We start from the raw sequence: 16,766 nt of genomic DNA on the forward strand, positions 1-16,766 counted from the left end.
AAAATACCGGGCGACTTTTTGCTGGTACGCAGTTACTCGGAGTTGGGCTTTTTCCCGTTTCTCTTCAAGTGAGTTTAGGGACTCCATCATCAATTGGCTATTCTGGTCCTGGTCGTATGTAATTCGTCGATGTGAGGGGGGATCTAACTCAACGGGCAACATAGCTTCATACCCGTACGCTAAGGAAAACGGGGTATGACCTGTCGCAGTTCGATGAGAAGTTCTATATGACCAGAGTACTTCAAGCAGCTGTTCTGGCCATGCTCCTTTAGCGTCTTCAAGTCTTTTCTTCAGGGTATCTTTGAGTGTTTTGTTCACTTCTTTGACTTGCCCATTTGCATGTGGTTGTGCGACTGAAGAAAAGCTTTTGACGATTCCATGTCTTTCGCAGAAGTCTCTGAATAAGTCAGTGTCAAACTGGGTGCCGTTGTCCGAGACAATTTTTTGAGGCAAACCATATCGGCAAACAATGTTCTTGATGAAAAAGTCAAGAAATTTCTTGGTTGTTATGGTAGCGATCGGCTCAGCTTCGGCCCATTTGATGAAGTAGTCGACTGCTACGACTGCATATTTTACTCTACCCTTTCCCGTTGGCAGGGATCCAATCAAGTCTATACCCCATACTGCGAAAGGCCAAGGGCTCTGCATCTGCTTTAACTCGTTGGGAGCTGCGCGTGGGATTTTGGAAAACCTCTGACACTTGTAGCATTTTTGCACAAACCCCATTGAGTCCTCATTCATAGTCGGCCAGAAATAACCCTACCTCAGAATCTTCTTTGACAAGCTCTTCCCCCCAGCGTGGTCCCCACAGAAGCCTTCATGTACTTCCTTCATTAGTTCTTTAGCCTTTTCCAGTGTAATGCATCTGAGCAGTGGCATGGAATATCCTCTTCGGTAAAGGACACCATCGACCAGTATATACCTAGCAGCCTGTCTTTGAAGAGTTCTGGCTTTGTTTCTATCTGCTGGTAGTACTCCATTTGTGAGATACTCCAAATATGGTGCCATCCATGTATCCTCCATCTGGATTTCCATACTGGTTTCGTCTGCTCGTATGCTCATCTCGCACAATCTTTCTACCGGAACTATATTCAAAGTGTCAGCGTCTTTCACACTTGCGAGTTTGGCTAAAGCGTCTACGTTTGAATTCTGACCTCCGGGAATTTCTGGAGGGTATACTTCTCGAATTCCGCCAACATATCTCTAGTTTTGTTTAAGTAGGCCACCATTTTGAGGCCCCGTGCTTGAGACTCCCCTAAGACTTGATTCACTACCAGCTGTGAATCACTGTAGATATCAAGCACTTTTATATTCATGTCTTTGGCTAACCTTAGTCCTGCGAGAAATGCTTCATATTCGGCCTCATTGTTCGATGCGGTGAAATTGAACCTAATAGCATAGCGAAATCGATGCCCTTCTGGCGTTATCAATATCACTCCTGCCCTTGCATGAGATTCGTTGGACTATCCATCCGTGAATAACCTCCACGAAGGAGCTTTGACTTGTGGCTTAGGCGCACTAGGTTCTTCGCACTACTCGTCATCTGGGAGCTCAGTGAATTCGTCAATAAGGTCAGCTAAGGCTTGTCCTTTTACTGCTGCTCGCGATGAATATGTGATATCGAACTACCCGAGTTCGACTGCCCATTTTAATAAGCGTCCAGCCACCTCTGGCTTTTGCAGAACTTGCCAAAGGGGCTGGTTAGTTAAGACTATGATGGGATGGGCTTGGAATTAAGGACGTAACTTCCTTGAGGCCAAAATCAAGTAATAGGCTAACCTTTCGATTGGAGGATACCTCAATTCAGCCTCGATTAACCTCTTGCTTACATAGTAAACCACTTTTTGTATGCCTTCTTCTTCACGTACTAGTACCAAACTAGCAGCAAATTTGATGATCGCCAGGTAAATGAACAAAGTTTCTCCATCCATGGGTTTTGATAAAATAGGAGGCTGTGCCATGTGGGCCTTTAAGGCCTGGAAAGCCTACTCCCAATCTCCTGTCCATTCAAATTTCTTGTTGCCTCTAAGTAGATTGAAGAAAGGGACGCATTTATCTGTAGACTTGGAAATGAATCTACTTAGCGCGGCAATTCTTCCAGTTAAACTTTGCACATCCTTGATTTTCATTGGCGATTTCATGTCGATCAGGGCTTTTATCTTGTTAGGGTTGGCCTCGATTCCTCTCGAATTAACAATAAACCCCAAAAATTTCCCTGATCCTACTCCAATGGAACATTTGAGAGGATTTAACTTCATATGATATTTGTTCAGAACGTTGAAACACTCTTGTAAATCCTTTACATGTCCTTCTTCTTTTTTCTACTTTACCAGCATGTCGTCCACGTACACCTCCATGTTGACTCCGATCAACTCCTTAAACATGTTGTTAACCAATCGCTGGTAAGTCGCACCAGCGTTTTTCAGTCCGAAGGGCATTACTTTATAACAGTATAACCCTGTATCGGTTCGAAAGCTAGTGTGATCCTTGTCAGGGGGATGCATACTGATCTGATTGTCCCGTGAATATGCATCCATGAAGGAGAGGATCTCATGTCCTGCAGTTGCATCGACCAGCTGGTCGATCCTTGGGAGTGGGAAGCAATCCTTTGGGCAGGCTTTATTGAGGTCTGTGAAATCCACACAGGTTCGCCATTTGTCGTTAGGCTTGGGAACCAGTACCGGATTAGAGACCCACGATGGATAAAACTCCACCCTGATGAACCCATTCTCCTTCAATCTCTCGACTTCATCTTTTAAGGCTATCGATCTATCCTTATCGAGCAGCCTTCTTTTCTGTTGCACGGATGGAAAACTCTTGTCAACGTTCAGAACATGGTTGATAACTGCAGGATCTTTCCCAGCCATGTCTTTGTGTGACCATGCAAAAACTTCTTGGTTCTTTCTTAAAAATTCTTCCAGTGCATGCTTCGTGGTTGCTTCTAAGTTTTTCCCGACCATCACAACTCTAGTCGGGTCTTTTTCGTCGAGTTGGACCTCTTCCAAGTCCTCGATGGGTCCAACATCTTCTTCAAAATCCCCAAAGCGAGGATCCAAATCCCTATCCTCACTTTGGGCAACACCTTATTTGGTGACTCCATCACCGGATTGGGCTTGTGTATTAACAACCATCTGCAACCTATCTGTGGGAGGGCTCTTCGACGTTCCCTTCTTCGCCTTTGTGACTGAGGCATTGTAGCACTCCCTTGCTTCTCTCTGATTTCCCAACATGCGTCCTACCCCTGCGTCTGTCGGGAATTTCATGGCCAAGTGCCATACTGAGGTGACAGCCCGAAGATCAACCAGTATGGGCCTTCCAATAACAGCATTGTACGCGGAAGGACAATTGACTACTATAAAAGTAACGAGTAATGTCCTGGTAGCATGTGTTGTACCTGCTGTGACTGGAAGTTTGATTGACCCTACTGGGGCGAGTCCCTTACCAGAGAAGCCGTAAATTGTTTGGTTGCAGGGCTCCAAGTCCTTGACGGACAACTTCATGCGTTCCAACGAAGATTTGTACAGGATGTTCACTGAACTTCCTATATCCACTAGTACTCTTTTCACCATCATATTGGCGATTTGAACGTCCACGACCAGCGGATCGGAATGTGGGAACCAGACATGCTGGGCGTCGCTATCAGAGAAGGTTATCTCACCATCCTCTGACCGAGCCTTCTTTGATGCTCTATCCTCCACAGTCATCATCTCGATGTCCTGGTTGTGACGTAGGGTCTGAGCATATCGTTCCCTCGCCTCCGCAGATGGTGAGTAAAGTTCCAGCTACGAGGTCAGGCTGCAAAGGTGGTGAGCGTTGGCGTGAGGGCACATGCTCGTTTCCACCTGGAGCCTCTCGTTCGGAATTTCCTAAGGCCCGTACATATCTTCTCAAGTGTCTTTGTCTAATAAGGAACTCGATTTCATTCTTTAGCTGGTTGCATTCATTTGTATCATGTTCGTAGTTGTTATGATAACGACAGAACTTGGTAGTGTCTCTCTTTGAAATATCTTTTCGAATGGGAACAGGGATTTTATAAGGCACACTGGAACTCGTGGCCTGATACACCTCTCCCCGAGAGTCAACAAGGGCAGTGTAGTTAGTGAACCGAGGTTCATAACGATTACCCTTGGCTCGTTTATTGTCAGAGGTGGAAGGCTCATTATGTGGTCGTTTCCCCCCGTTCTTTCCATTGCCATTGCTGTTCCTGTTGCCTTTGCTGTTGCCGTTGGGTTTTGACCCATTGGCGGCTTTGGCGGGCTCGGCAGTCCCCTTATCCTTGCCTGGGGGCTTTCCTTCACTGGCTATGGCGTCTTCGAGGTTGATGTATCGATTAGCTCAATCCAAAAATTCCTGGGTAGTCCTGACCCCATGCTTTCTGAAGCTGTTCCAAAGTGGCGTGCGGTGCTTAACTCCTACAGTTATGGCCATCATCTTGCCTTCATCTCCCACTATTTTCGCTCCAGCAGCTGTTCGCATAAAACGCTGGACGTAATCTTTCAGTGGTTCTCTGTCTTGCTGGCGTATTTCGACCAGCTGATTTGCCTCAGTTGGGTGCACACGACCCGCATAGAATTGTCCGTAAAATTCCTTTACGAACATCTCCCAAGAAAGAATACTTGTAGGAGGGAATTTGAAAACCACTCCTGTGCAACATCAGAAAGTGTTGCACCGAGCGTCTTCGGACACTTTCTAAATGTCCATTTGTATCTCAAACTTGTTGACATGAGATACTGGGTCACCATACCCGTCAAAATTCGGAAGCGTGGGCATTTTAAACTTACTAGGAGTCTCTGCCACAGCTATCCTCTGAACGAAAGGAGTGCCCTTACTCCTATCGTGATCGATATAAGACGTTCTTCCCCCGACCAGCTGTTGCACTGCCTGGTTGAGGGCATCTATCTGGGCCTACACGGCGCTAGGAATCGCCAGGGCCTCTGCTGCTGCTTGGGGAATGTACTGTTCGTGCCGTTCCCTGCGATCATTGAGTACATCTCTTAAATCCTCGTCTCTTCGCCGCTGTTCGCTAGCTCCAAGACGGTTAAAGACGTTATTTTTCCTGGGCTGCCCCCCAGCGTCATGTCTTTTGGGTTGGTCATCCCTAGGTGGTGGGCTTCTGCCTCCGCCTCTTTCTTCATTTCTCCGACCGGCGTTTCCTCTACCTGAGTCGACCTCATTATAACCATGTCCATCTCGGAACCTCGACTGGCCATGGTGGGATTGACTGTCCCCTCGGTAGCCTCGTCGGGCTGGAACGTCCCGAGCGTTAGAGGGTGGCCTGCGTTGGTCGGTGGGTCCCTGTGCATTGTCATGGCGTGGGGGGCCCCGGACCGCAGAGCCTGTCTCCAAGTTCCTTTTGTTCCCAGAAGGACGCTGCCCTTTGCTCGGTGGGTTCAGCTCTTCTCCCCTATGGCATCTAGGACTGCGGGGCTGCTGCTCGGCCCTATTCTGCCTTGACTGCGGGGGATTGCCGCGACCAGCATGGGATGGAGGCCGCGCTTCAGGGTCCCTTAGAGGAACATCGTCCTAAGGCATTGGTGGCTGCTCGGACCTTTGGGGGCTCGAGGGCTGGATCGACGGGCTAGGATTAGGGCCCCTCTGGGGTGGCCCATTTGAAGGTTGATCAGGTTGCGATGCAGGTGTAGCCTGATTCCTAGCCAGTTGTAGGGCTGCTTCGAGGGCTGCCATGGCTTCCCTCTGGCGACGGTCCATCTCCGCCTGCCTTTCACTCAGTTCCAGGCGCTGTCGCTCAAACTCTTGTTGCTGCCATGCCATAATCTCAACAACACTTTCCTGGCTGGCCCTGAGATTGGCCAGTTCGTCCTGCAATACCCGCAAGGTATTCTTCAGCGTCTTGGAATCTAGTTCTTCCTCATCAAATTCCAAATGTGGCTCATCTTCGGTCACGTTTGGAGCAGGAGGCAGTTGATATGGTGCAGCGCTAGCCGCCTGTCCAGTCTTCTTTGTGGTTTTCGCCATTTATACTTCAACGATATTATATCAAGCTCTCAATGAAAGCACCAGAATGTTGACCCTGATTTTGGTCAACTGACACGGAGTCAAAAATGCTTGATGTGGATAAATATGTTGAAATGAAGAAGATGACAAAAACAATAAAGCGCACAAGAGTTTATAGTGGTTCGGCCCCAGAATCTGGTAATAACCTACATCCACTTGAACTGTTATTGATATAATATTACAAAGGAGTGATCAAATAACTTGGGTTCAATGAGTTTCACCAACCTCTGAAGAACAAAACAATATATCGAATGTGATAGCTCTAGCTCACTCGTAAATCTCTAATCTCTAGTAATTAGAAAGAAAAAAGTGTCTCCAAAAGTCCCTTCCTTGAGCTATTTTTCTCTATTTATAGGCTCAAGGAAGATTACATTAATTTGTTACAGATATTCTTTCCTAAATAATCGGATACTCGGGAAATCATGGGAGATAATTTCAGATATGATCATAACTGCATAAGATTTTCTCCAAATATAGCAAGTATGCGACCAAGCTGGTCGTATATAACGGTTGAGCATTGCACCACGGAAATCTTTCTGGTCGATGGTCGAACAAGACTTCTGCCAGGTGTCAGCCACGTGTACCAAACGTCTGCCATGTCATCCATGCTGTTTTTCGCTTCTTTTCAGGTTTATAAAGATAATTAACTAATATAATTAATCTTTATTTTATTTAAATAAACTGATCAGTTACAACTTATTTAATTATTTAATTTAAATCATATTTAAAAATAATAATTAAATAAAAAAATTAATTTTAAATTCAAAATTCAAATCACGGGGACAGAAATATCCCTGAGTAGGCACCACTCACTAATGAACTATATAGTGAGTGGCGTGAACCACTTTGTGTCTCTCCCTGATTTTCTCATCTATGTGTTTAATTAATATTTAAGATAATATATTTATCCCAAAATAAATATCTGTCAATTCAAAATTGACTTTATCTTAAAATATCAATTTTAAATAAATAAATATATTTTATAAATATTTTCTAATAAGATAATAATGAAACTCTCTCAATATTAATCTAAACATGATTAATATTTATTTTAACATAAATTTTTTCAAAATAAAAACTATAGAGTTAATTAATTAACAAATTCATAATTAATCAATTGCCCATAATTATCACATAATTTTTTCCTTGCTCTTGAAAATTAATCTCTTTGCAATTCAACCCTTCTCTCTACAAATCTTCCTTATGACATCTTTATCCTTGACAATATAGGACAGAGGTGACCTTGGGACCATAGACCTATAATATGAAGCTCCAATAAGCCAGATTATTAAATAAACTCTTTAATCTAATAATCTTATATATAAATTATATGATTACTCCACTATAAAAATGGAATTTTACTCTATGTATTTATAGAATAATATTACAAAGTTTTCACCTGTAGTCCATTGATATAATCAATAAATGTAGATTTGTCCTCCATTTATTGGTTCATTAATTAGAGTTGGTCAAAAATATATGTTTATCCTTCTAATTACCTCTTGATCCTTAAGTAACATTAATTCACTAGAGAATAACTAATCAATCTATAATCAAATTATAGATTTGAGCTCAATAACTATTCAGTTCTAGAATTAACAATTAAGGGAACCAATATTTGATTCGTCAGGAAAGAATGGATTCCATTATTGTAAATCATGTTCCCAGCCATTCATGATATTGAATCTCAAATAAACATTAGCCTTATTATACTAAGAGACCTTAACGAGTGAATCAAAAGATTCAATAAGCACAAACAAGAGTTCATGACTACTGAATATTTAGATTGACCTACAAATTATCATCTATTATGAGAAGAATTAAATCTTTACAGTAAATGGTAAGTTTATAAAGATAGTTGATTCATATCGGTCCTGCCATATATAATCTTTATTCTATACAGTACATTTACGAAGATGTCTATCCACATCAATAATCAAAATCTAGATTACTTACATCCTATATGCTTAGTAAACCGTACTAGGAACCATTTCATTGAAGATTCCTTACTTTAATATTTTACTGACTATTTTATTCATTGTATATGATCTTAATTCTCTTGTACTAATACAAGATCATATACTTATACAAGAATTAGGAATTTTCTTAGTATTCTAATATAAATTATTCAAATAATAATTATGACATTCAAATATAATAAAATTGTACTTTTATTTAAATCAATAAAATATATTTGCATGCTTTTAGGGCATAAATCCTAACAGCTTACGGCCTATGCCGAGCGGCCTTGCCGAACGAGGTGTGTCTCCCTGCGCCAAGCTTACGCCTTATGTCGAGCGAGTGTATACAACACTCCCATGGTGGCCCAGTCATTACAGCCTACGTTCTGCAAAATTATAGTCGAATATAGCCCATGCTGATAAATCACAGATAGATATATTGTAAACAGATGCCACAAGATTAGATATATGATAAGGGTGCATAACCCAAGCTAAATTTACAAATATGTGATCCTAACTAATACAATGTCAATATCAGGACCAATGACATACTATATGTTCATATGCAAGTTTCCTTACCTCAGTTCATGCGCGAGAAACAAGATGAGACCTCGAGTGCTATCCTTTTGTGAGTCCCTCAGATACCCTAGTCAGAATGATATAATGTAGGTTTAGTTTCCCCTTAAACCACAACCTACCACAATCTTTCTATAAGCCTTCCTAAGCTCCAAATACACTTTAAACATGTCCCAATATGTCATAGGAACCTTAGCTCATGATTCCCTAGGGTTACCCAACAAAATCCATTTAAAACAAACCCAAAACAAGGTTGCCAGCACAGACTAGCCGACTATCTTCCCTAAGCCAGTCGACCAATTCAAGTCACAGAACTATTTTCTCTGCGATTTCTTAAAGCCAAATCGATCTAAACTCATCCCAAACATGAAACCATCCTTCAATTTGCACTCTAAACCAGATATATGCATTATATGACATCCAATAACAACAACTTAACACTCAATTTCAGTTTCCAAACTAAAATTCAAGGATTTAGGTCAAAATCCCTATCTTACCCCAAATCCCAAAACTGAACGAATTCTTGGTTTTTGATTTGAATTCAAAGCATAATCCAAATCCTAAACATGTTTTTGTCACCAACTTATCTATTTAAAAATTCTAAAAACATTAATTTTCAAAAATTAACCAAAAGGCCCAATTCAACTCAAGAACTTTAAGAACAACAATGGAAAACATCAAGAGGTACTTACCTTGCTCTAGATTTCAAAAATCCCTAGATGCTAATGGCTTTGGCAGCTGCTATTGTCCCTCCTTTGAAGCCTAGCTTCCTCTAAACATCATGAACCACCATCAAAATTTCCTTAACCCATGCTTTAGTCCTTCAAAATTAATAGGAAGAAATAGAAGAAGATAAGAAGAAATAGGGGAAAGGGTGAGCAAATGGGGGAGAAAACCATCAGCCTTGGGTTCCTCTTTTCTCTAATTTCAGGGTCAAAAGACCATTTTTCCCCTCCATTAACTTGATCCCTTTATTATCCTCAAGGGCCTTTTGGTCATTTGCCTATAATTCCCACTAAACCTCAATGACACAACTAATTCCCAATTTATTAACTAGACCCATTAACCTACTATTTCACCACTTAATTTTACTTTACCAATTATCTCCAAGTATAAATTCCCAAAATACCCATTGGCTCGATCCGAGCCAAGCATTTATCCCTGTCGCAACATTTTTGCTAAAACTGCTTAAAAGGATCCACTCCTTCCGAATATCACACACACATATATATATGTATATTGACATAATAATGTGGTCTCGGTGCATATACACACAATTATTACAAATATATCCTCAATGGGTCAAAATTATTAAAATACCCATTTTTAACAAAAGCGGGTCTTTAGACACATTTAATACACATAATCATGCATACTCGATTATATAATAATTAAATCCACATAAATTCCACTCATACCCTCTCGAAATGCCACTTAAGGTACTAAACCTTATTAGGAGTTGTGGAATGCTATAGTTACCCTCGAGAGAGATTTATAAATTAGATGTGAGTTAGAGACTTGAGTCTCCACTACGAATTGATCTGAGATGCTTAGGGATTCTTAGGCAACTCCCAAATTGGCTTCTACGATCAATTTCTTTTACTGGATATTGTTACTATTCTTCTTTTGCCCTGGTATGGATGTTTTCTACAGGATGTTATGCTTTGTTATATTTCTGCTTAAGGTGTTGTGATACCACCAGAACGCTTAGGTGTTCTTGAAATTGTTTGGTTAGGGCCCGGATTTATCCAGAACCCTAAGTGTGGTAAGATGTGTGTTGCAAGGACAATGACTAGGTAAAGGTAAGGAAATGATGACGTAGTGAGAGTTGGAGTTTGCCTGCGAAAGTGTACATGTGGCCTAACCTTCAGGGAGTCTTCACTTTCAAAATGATTCTTTTGATTATGCTTAAACTATGTTGGGTTTACCATAATAATTTTTAACTTTCTCTGTAAATATTTTTAGTGTATGGACACATTACGGTAAAAGTTTGTTAATACAGATTTTTGAGACCTTTTAAATGTTATGAATGGTTTTAATTCTGCAAAATTACTGTTAGTATATCTAGGTCATTACATTTATATGCATGCCTATGATTGTCCAAAGAGTGAAGAAAGTGATCACACAGTTGTTCCTTCAAGTGTTAGGGCACAATTGTGAAGAACATTTGAGATTTGGGGTTAAGTAGAATTATGTATATTATGATAGAAATTGTAATTTCCATAAGTTGAAACTATTAGTTTAAGAGATAATTACTAAAATGGGCTTGACTGAATTAATATGGAGGTTTAGATGAGGGATAAGATGGTAATTTGGTGATAGATAGTTATAAAAATAGATATGGAAATACTAGGGTTAGGGTTAGATCTCATCAATTCTTTCTCTTTCTCTTATTCTCTCAAATTCGTTAGCCTAGGGTTTGAAACACTAAGGAAGAAGAAGAATGACTCTTCTATCAAGCTTGGATCTTTGAGAAGTTGTTTGGGCTGAGATTGAAGGAAGGATTTCATGGGCGAGGTTCTTACAATTTATGGGGTATGATTCTTGTATATTCTTGTTCTTGGGTTTCCATATATGTTTTCATTAGGGTTTATAAAGCATGAATGCATGTTAATAGTGAAAAAGGACGTTGTGCATGTTAGGTTATTATTATTTGTAAGATGGGTATGCAAGGATCTATATTATTGTTATATAATGATTATAAGTGTGGTAGGAGTTGATGAAAGGGTATTAAAGGTCTTGTTGTTTGAGTATTTGAATAGCATAGTGAGAATGAAAAAGTTAGGGTTCTTGAACCCTAACCATGCATGAACCACGATGACTACATGGTATGTTTTTGGTGTTGTTTTCATGATTATATTTATTACGTATGTTAGGTGGTTTGTTTGGGGTCGAAACATGGATTAAAGGTGAATTTTTGTAGGTTTAGGTCGATTGGAGAAGATGAACACGAAGAAGAAATTACACGTGCGATTTTTGGAAACGTCATCGGGCACGATCGTGCCCAAGGACTGTCACAACCGCACTAGTGTTCTAGAAGCAATATTTTCCTTGTTTTTCTCAATTTGATTAGGGCTTAGATATTTTCACTTTACGGTTTTCTGTTTGGTGGTTTTTGTAACGCCCCATGTTTTGGGCACCAACTAATATCTAGGAACGGGGTGGTGCGTTATGTGTGAATATAATTATGAATGATAATATATGCTTGAGAAGCAAAATTCATGTTGCTAATATTAGCCAAAGTGTGAAATGCGCGGTTTGATGACAAACTAAGCATTTTAGTCTCGGACCGAAATAGAAGCCCTAATCGGGTAATTTCTTGGATAAATTGTTATTTGAGAAGAATAATTATGGAAAAATAAAATTGGGCATCAAATTATTGTATTAATTTATATTAAGGTCAAAAATTTTGATTTTTGTGTGAAAAATCTCTAGAAATGCATTTTTGTGAAAAATACACAATTACCCGAAAATAGGATTTTGGCTAATCAAATTACATGAGTCATAAATAAAGGAGTTTGACCACTTAAATTAAATGGTGAGGCCTATTAATTTAATTACCTTAGGTTAAGATTTAAATTTGGGAAGGTATGAAAAAAATTAATACCTAGTAACTTTTTGAGAAAAAACACCATTACGCTTAGATTAATTACCTTAAGTTAAGATTAATTAGGAACTAATCAAAATTTAATTAATCTTAGTATAGCCAACAAAAATGGGGGTAATATGGTAATTTTGGGTTCTATCTTTACCACCTATAATGGCCAAAAAGTCAAAAAGTCTTCATAGTTTACATTTTCCAAACTTTAGCTTCTAGTTTCTCTCAAATTCTCTCAAGGTGGCTAACTACCTATAAGCCTTGCTCTCTAAATTTTTTCACAAACTGTCATCCAAAATCTCAAATATCTCATCTACTTCCTACTATACACTTAGTTCTAAGTTACCTTGTTTCGATTTGAAGCTAAGGAAGGTTTATTCAAGCTAGTTCATCAAGAGGTACAAAGCTAACTTTCTATTGTCAAAGTTTGTGTTTGGTTAGTTTTGTGTACGTAGATGTGTTTGTAAAGTCATACAATATTATTTTTGGTATTTTTGGGAGTATTATTGTGTATTTTAAAGGTTGACCAAAGGAGTTAAAGTGCTATATGGTCACCTCCAATATGTTTATGCTTAAAGCTTTAATAACTTGGCATACTTGCATTGTTTGATGTATTTAAATCTTTTTTTGGAACTGTAATAATGTTTTTTTGTTGGCTGATCATGCATGTATGAGTGTTTGGATATTTTTTTTGTGATGGAATCCAACAATCCATAGGCAAACTATGATTTTATGTGAGAAAATGTTTAAAACTTGATTTCCAATGAGTCAAGCAAAATTTGTATTAATCTATTTATGGATTTCCTTCCTTCCATGTTGTATGTGAAGATGAGTAGATTTTCATAGTATATAGAAAAGCTCAAAAAGCCTTTGAAATGACAAAGTTATGGGTTTCGCAAAATTGGTGTGCAATCTGGAAAATGGTTTTCCCAAAATTGTGTAAACAGCTCACTTTGGACAGCGAGTTCAATAGAACAATTAATTTATTTTTTCTCATTTTTAGAATGAACATTATCTTGATATTTTTAAAGAAATTGGTAAAGCTTAAAAGAAAATTATTAAAAAGGCTTAGAGTTATGAACTTTCAAAGTTAGATAAAAATTTCTGGAAGCTCAAAATAGCTTATGAACAAAAATGTTTGGCAATCCGTTTCACTAAGTAAAAGTTATTCAAATAACCTAATTTTTCATATGGATAATATATACATAATCTACTATAGGTCTAAGTAATTTAATACTTATCTAATGAACGAAATAGATTTTGTAAATATGTAAAGTTCACTAAAAAGAATAGTCTTTCACTGGAATGTTTTAAAGGGGAACTTTTGAAAATAGTTTTCACCAAGTAAAAATAGTTATTTTTGTATGAAATTTTGCAAGGACCTTATTGGAATAGCCAAGTTTGGTTCTAAAAATTTTGAGAATTTTTGAAGTTATATTTTTCAAAATATAATTTTCTAAACTAGGCTACTTAGAACCTAAAACTAAAAAAGTTTACTCTCACGAAAAAATTTAGAATTTCTCTAAAGTGTTTGACTAAGAAAATATAATTTAATCTTGGTAGTTAAGAATTTTAATTAGCACACTAAATAGTTATTAAGGTTATTTTAGATATTAGAAAATTAATATTTTATTAATTAATAGTTTTGTTTTAAGAAAATTAAAAAGGGTCCAAAACCTTAATTTTTCATAGAAGTGAATTAAATAATATTTTTATAATAAATTCAATTTTTCTCTTAGTTTCTATTGAATAAACTAAAAAAAATATGTTTCTTATAATTATTTCTTAATAAATTAATTTAATTTAATTTATCAAAAATAATGATTTAAGTGATTTTACCAAAAAGTGCGGATTTTCGGTAACTTAATAAACAAAAGATAAAATTGGTATGCTTGAAAGATTCCAAAATTATATTTTCCCGACTAGGTTTAGTAGTGAGAACGGAGCAGGAAATTTTGTAAAAGGTCGACTTTCTAATAACTAGAAAAATTGAGGGAAGTTTTTCGAAAACATTAAACATCGTTATGGATAAAAACGTGCGAGAATGAAAATACCCTAGGTAGGTATTTTATTATGACCTTAATGCCAAAAGTAGGACGATAATCTACTATAATGCCATAATTAATTAGAGTACATTGTATGTTAGTTACATTTTTGGCTAACAATGTGTGATACTATGTGGGAAGATTGCCCATGTACAACAAAGGACAACATGTAAGTTAGTCTATGATTTATATGTTTGCAACATGAGTTAACTAGTGTATTGCATGCTAGAAGTAAGGCTTATACGCTAGTCTCAGAGAGAGGACTCATTTAGCGGCAATGAATAGGCAGTGCTTATGCTTCACATGTGATTTATAAATGTGGATGGTTCCATGTTGTCCGATAGTCCAGACATTCTACGGCTATTTAATGACTATGTACACTATTTCTACATTTGATATTATTGGCCTACCTCATGATTCCGTGGACGGTTTCCAGTTGTTGTACTATTGGGTAGACAATTTATGATTGGCTCATGAGTGCTTGGAGGTTTTTCACCCTTTGATATGTAGCACGAACATTTTCAGCCTACTCGGCCATTGTGCAAGCAGTTCCTACCCTTGAAATTATTGGTCTAGTTTGCTACCATGATAATCATCCACAAGGTAAGTGAGCCAGATAAACTAGGAGTTTCGATCAGCTGATGTGGATCCACCAAACCCTTTTTTTGTTAAAATTAGCATAAGTGCCCTAGGAAACTGATGGTTACCCTCGAGAGGGATTCCTAGATTAGATATCAGTGTAGAGACTCGAGTCTCCACTGGGAGTTTAGTTGAGATACTAGGGGCATACCTTGGCTACTCCTGGATTGGCTTCTAGGGTCAAATGGGTTTATCGGATGTTAATTCCTGCTTCTGTTTTGGTCTGTAATAATTTGCAAGGTTATATTTTCAATTTCTCTTAAAGGCAAGTCGATGTCTCCAAGATGCTTATGTGTTCTTGAATTTTTTTCATTACGGCTCGGATTTATCTAGAACCCTGAGTGTGGTATGTTGTATGTTATGAGGACAATGACTAGGTCATTGGTTTCTATTGTTTGTTTATACTCTATGTTATTTGTTTGACTTACAAAGTGTTTCCGCTTACCTAGTTGCTCATGTTGTAAGTAAGGGCAATGAAAAGATAGGGCAGTGATAGCTGAGTTTTCCCGGGAAAGTGTACATGTGGCCCGACCTTTGGGGAGTCTGCACTTTCAAAATGAATATTTTACTTATGTTCAAACTATTTTGGGTATATCACTATGATTTTAATGCTTTAATGTAAATATTTTTAGTGTGTGCACACATTACAGAAGTTTTTTTAATCCAAATATTTTAGACCTTTTTAATATTATAAACGGCTTTAACTCCGCAAAATTAGTTTTATTATTTTCTAGTCATTATAGTTTTAGGATTTTCTTGAGAACACTTTAGAGTGGTTTAGATCCTAGAAAGAGTAAGGATAGTTGCATAATGCTTGGTTTAGGTTATAAGTCTCTAAAGATGAATGTTTTATGTTGTTTTGCTTATGGCTCGCTAAGAATACTTGAAGGGACATATTGTGTGTGTGGATTTCTATTGTGATTAAGGTAAGAAGAGTGGACACCTGCGTGAAGAGTAAAAAGTATGTGATATTTGTTTGTTATATCATGTTTTGAGTATGTTATGATGAATATAAGATATGAGGAAAGATCAAGAGAATATGTATTCCTTTAACTTTGTATGTGGTAAAATCCAAGGGGTTGTCACAAGGGCAATGGGTTGTCGCAAGGAATTTAAGAAAATATGTATGAGATATATTGCTTGGTTGCATGATCAAATTGTTAAGTGATGAGGATTGAAGAGGACATGTAGTGCAACCCAGCAAGGATTCTAGACGAAGAATTAAGGTATGAAGTATATATTTAAAGGCTATAGACATTAATGATGTTGGGAATTGTGCCCTGAAATCATGTGTAGTAGACATTGTTTTAACAAATAAATAAATAAATTGAATTTGTTATGCATATATTTTATGAACTATATTATTATGTGATAATATTCAGTAAATATCAGAAAAATTCCTAAGTTCATATATGTGATCTCAACCACGTATTGGTACGGGAGGATTGTGTTTGAGATAAATAAACTTGAATAGTTCGCAGTAAAATAAAGTTATAAAAGCTTTAGATTAATTACTGCAAGTACGGTCCACTAGTATTATGAATACATGTGATCTAGATCTGAATTAGTAGTGTAGTAGGACACTTTAGTGGAGGTACATTATATATTAAAGAATATAGAGAACTGGACCAGATAGGTTTTTATTAATACTTAGATAAATATTGTTTCGAAGGATTAATTAAATATATCAATTGATGATCATATACAAATATATCTTAATCTTGAAGTTACTATGAACTCCTGTTTATGTTATATGAGTTCTTTGATTCACTTGTTAGGGTCTGTCAGAGTGATTAGGCTAGAAACTTTTGTTTTGGGAACTCATTAATGTAAATAGATGGGGACATAGTATACATATATGGAATCTATACCTTCTCATAAGAGATTGAATAATGGTTCTCTTAAGGGTTGACTTTTGAGATTGAAAAGGTT

This window comes from Humulus lupulus, chromosome 2, assembly GCF_963169125.1.
Source record: "Humulus lupulus chromosome 2, drHumLupu1.1, whole genome shotgun sequence".
Taxonomy (NCBI): Eukaryota; Viridiplantae; Streptophyta; class Magnoliopsida; order Rosales; family Cannabaceae; genus Humulus; species Humulus lupulus.